Consider the following 4,827-nt stretch of genomic DNA (forward strand, 5'->3'; position numbering starts at 1 on the left):
ATCCACACAGCTGTAATAATATACAGCAACAGGTGTTGGATCCTTTCCGAAGAAAATATTAGCCAATCAAGGAAACGCTGCTACTCTTTCTTTCGGATTAAGACAAGGAGGTTGCTTTGCCCTGTGGGGATGAGGACAGAAGACAGAAATAATTTATTTATTTATTTATCTAGTTCAATTTATATGCCGCCTTTCTCCGAAAACTCAGGGCGGCATTTATGCATAAAGCAGGGCCAATGCTTCTTAATGGCGACAATCTCAGGAATAACAGACTTGGAAGGGATCCTTGGAGGTCTTCTAGTCCAACCCCCCCAGATCAGGCAGGAAACCTTATATAAGTAGTCCTCCATTTACGACCACAATTGAGCCCAACGTTTCTGTTGCTAAGTGAGACATTTGTTAAGTGAGTTTGATCCCATTTTATGACTTTCCTTGCCATTAAGCGAATCAATGCAGTTCTTAAATTAAGCAACATAGTTGTTAAGTGAATCTGGCTTCTTCATTGACTTTGCTTACATGACACCATGACACTGGAACCGTCATAAATGAGTCAGTTGCCGAGCAGCTGGATTTTGATCACGTGACTACGGGGATGTTGTAATAGTCATAAGTGTGAAAAATGGCCATAAGTCACTTTTTTCAGTGCCATTGGTACTTTGAACGGTCACTAAATGAACTATTGTAAGTTGAGGACTACTTGTACCATTTCAGACAAATGGTTGTCCAAGGATTTGCTTCTGAATTATGGTTGTGACATTTAAAAGAGGAAATGCGTATTTATTTTTCATTGCTGTATTTTTAACACTCAGGGAAGGTGGAATGAGCACTTGCAAAAAAATTCTAGCTATCTCCATCGTCATGAAAGCTAAAATTAAAAAAAAAAAAAAAATTATTTAGTAAAACAGGTGAATCCAAGGCACTTTTGGCTTGTAAACCATGTTTTCTTTAAAGGCAACTTATTAAAACAGAGAGATCCAGAGGCTGGTTTCAAAATGGTTTATGGTTTATTAAATTTGTATACCGCCCTTCTCCCGAAGGACTCAGGGCGGTGAACAGCCAAAATTAAAATACATACAGTATAAAAATTAAAATAAATTAAAACAGAATTAAATTAGTTTGGCTTCCCCAAATTTTAAAACCCCTTACCCATAAAGTAGCCCATTAAAATTTTAAGCCAGCCCGGCTTGCTGAAATAAGAAGGTCTTCGACGCTCGGCAAAAAGTACAGAGGTCCGGGATCAGTCGTATTCCTGGGGGTAGCTCGTTCCAGAGGGTGGGTGCCCCCACAGAGAAGGCTCTCCCCCTGGGGGTCATCAGTTGACATTACTTGACCGACAGCACCCTGAGGAGACCCTCTCTGTGGGAGCGGATTGGCTGGTGGGAGGTTATCGGTGGCAGAAGGTGGTCTCGTAAATACCCGGGCCCTAAGCCATGGAGCACTTTAAAGATGAGAACCAATACCTTGAAGCGCACCCGGAAGACCACCGGGAGTCAGTGCAGCTCACGCAGGAGAGGCGTTACAAGGTCTTCAGGAATTAAATAGCAACAAAAGTGCGTATAGTCAAGGTTATAGTTTTCCCAGTTGCAATGTATGGCTGTGAAAGTTGGACCATAAGGAAGGCTGAGCGCCAAAGAATTGAGGCCTTTGAACTCTGGTGCTGGAGAAGACTCCTGCAAATCCCTTGGACTGCAAGGCGATCCAACCGGTCAGTCTTAGAGGAAATCAACCCTGACTGCTCTTTAGAAGGCCAGATCCTGAAGATGAAACTCAAATACTGTGGCCACCTAATGAGAAGGAAGGACTCAATGGAGAAGAGCCTAATACTGGGAATGATTGGGGGCAAAAGAAGAAGGGGACGGCAGAGAATGAGGTGGCTGGATGAAGTCACTGAAGCAGTTGGCATGAGCTTAAATGGACTCCAGAGGATGGTAGAAGACAGGAAGGCCTGGAGGAACATTATCCATGGGGTCGCAAAGGGTTGGACACGACTTTGCAACTAACAACAACCCAAAGTGGAGTGACTTCTTGGTAGTGGTGGAAGAAATGCCCATCTGGGTTCAATTCCAAATGGGGAGAAAGACACTGGAAACATGGTAGCTACTTGGAAAGATGATTTTAATGGTGGACAGGATCACATGCCTTGAAGATCTTGGGCGAAGGAAAAAGGGCAGAGATGCTGAGAGTGCCTTAAAAACTTCCAGTGTTGGAGCATTCACAACTTCTGGAGGCAAGTTGTTCCACTGATTCATTGTTCTAACTGTCAGGAAATTTCTCCTTAGTTCTAAGTTGCTTCTCTCCTTGATTAGTTTCCACCCATTGCTTCTTGTCCTGCCCTCAGGTGCTTTGAAGAATAGTTTGACTCCCTCTTCTTTGTGGCAACCCCTGAGATATTGGAACACTCCTATGATGTTTCCCCTAGTCCTTCTTTTCATTAAACTAGACATACCCAGCTCCTGCAACCGTTCTACATATGTTTTAGCCTCCAGTCCCTTAATTATCTTTGTTGCTCTTCTCTGCACTCTTTCTAGAGTCTCAACATCTTTTTTACATCGTGGCGACCAAATTCCACGTGTGGCCTTACCAAGGCATTATAAAGTGGTATTAACACTTCACGTGATCTTGATTCTATCCCTCTGTTTATGCAGCCTAGAACTGTGTTGGCTTTTTTGGCAGCTGCTGCACACTGCTGGCTCATATTTAAATGGTTGTCCACTAGGACTCCAAGATCCCTCTCACAGTTACTACTATTGAGCAAGGTACCACATACACTGTACCTGTGCATTTTGTTTTTCTAGATAGAATAATGAACTTTAGGATTGCTAAAAGGTCTGTGCTTTCTAAACCAGCTCGATAGGCAGATCAGAGCAGCCTTTACAAAAAATGAGATGAAGGTGTTAGAATAATGTTTCTCAAGCTCAGCAGCTTTTAATATGTGTGGATTTCAACTCCCAAGCCCTCATCTTGTCCAAGCGAAAACTGTTAAGGATATTCTTGGCTCATAACCGATGTTGTGGGTTATTGAGCAGAGTACCCTTTGAGTAAACACATGAAAAACGACTGGGAGTGGTTGTGAACAATCACAGTCAACACACTGAGTTGTTGTAGTCTTTTACTTTTAGAAAAGTAAAGCAAAGTCCAAAAACAATCCAAGTCATACACAGATAAGACGAGAGTTAAAAGATCAATCCAGGGATATTTCAAGTACAAAGTCTTCTTACCAGTTGTAGTCATATACAATAAAACAGTTCTTCTTGAGTTTCAAAACAGGAACAAGTTCAATATCAAAACATTCAATAAATAGTAGAAAGCAACATGTAGCTATGATCAAACAGTGATCATGCAGAGAGATCAGGTAGAGAGTTACAGCAAATAAGCAGGTAAAATGGTGTAGCATCCACACAAGCCATAATCCTGACTTCCCTTAAGTACATTGGCTACAGAGTTTAGCCAATCAGGATACAGGATGATGCAATACAGTCTTAAAGCAATATAATACCTTTCTGACTGCAAACATACATTGTTGGTTTATATATTGCCTGACCAACTAGTTAGACAAATAACCATTTCCTAACAAAAACAACAACTATAACCCTACTAAATTCATAAAACCAGTTGGACCGTGAAGCAGGAAAAGGCCATGTCGGCCACGGAATCCAACTCCTTGCCCTCTGTGGGGATCCACACTAAAGCATCCATGACAGAAGGCTGTTTGGACATATCCCCATTCTAGGCCATCAGCTCCACCATCAAAACTGCTTTTGCTGTTAGGAAGTGGTTCAAATGGAATTTACTCCCATTTTATACTATGTTATGTAGCCTGCAGAGCAGAGAAGGGCTAATACCTTTCACTAGGACATCTCATGGGTATTTAAAGCATGCTATCATATTCCCCCTCAGTTTCTCCTTCTCGGGGCTGAGCAATGTTGACCTCTTCTCACAGGATTTGGTTCCCAGTCCATGATCATGCTCCTTTTCTTCTATGAATCTGTTCTAGTTTGACCACACTTTCTGAAATTGTGGAGCCCAGAACTTGTGGAGTCCAGAACCTGATGAGTCTTTGAGGAAAAATCTGACCAGGCCAGAACAGAAAACTATTTGTTCCCAATATTTGGAAATGATATATTTTTGCTGAAGTACCCTGAAAATATGTTTGACTTGTTGAGATCCTTTTCATAAATTGAGCAATTCTCAATTTACATAAATATAAGCCACTTTGGTCTAATGGTTAACACACCAAGCTAGAAATCAGAAAACTGTAAATTCTAGTCCTTCCTTAGGCATGAAAGCTGGCTAGGTGATTTTGTGAATTCCAGTCTCACTTTGGGCATGAAAGCCAGCTGACTTTGTGCCAATCACCAGGAGACTGTGAGTTCTAGTCCCGCCTCAGGCGTGAAAGCCAGCTAGGTGACTGCCAATCACCAGGAGACTGTGAGTTCTAGTCCATCATTCTAAGTGACTGCCAATCACCAGGAGACTGTGAGTTCTAGTCTGGCCTCAGGCATGAAAGCGACTTGGTGACTGCCAATCACCAGGAGACTGTGAATTCTAGTCCCGCCTCAGGCATGAAAGCAAGCTAGGTAACTTTGCCAATCACCAGAAGATTGTGAGTTCTAGTCCCGCCTCAGGCGTGAAAGCCAGCTAGGTGACTGCCAATCACCAGGAGACTGGGAGTTCTGGTCCCGTCTCAGGCGTGAAAGCCAGCTAGGTGACTGCCAATCACTAGGAGACTGTGAGTTCTGGTCCTACCTTAGGCATGAAAGTCTGCTGGGTGACTTTGTGCCAATCATCAGGAGACTGTGAGTTCTAGTCCATCATTCTAGGTGACTG

This window comes from Pituophis catenifer, unplaced genomic scaffold (assembly GCF_029215685.1).
Source record: "Pituophis catenifer annectens isolate HBS135680 unplaced genomic scaffold, rPitCat1.0.hap2 SCAF_1, whole genome shotgun sequence".
Taxonomy (NCBI): Eukaryota; Metazoa; Chordata; class Lepidosauria; order Squamata; family Colubridae; genus Pituophis; species Pituophis catenifer.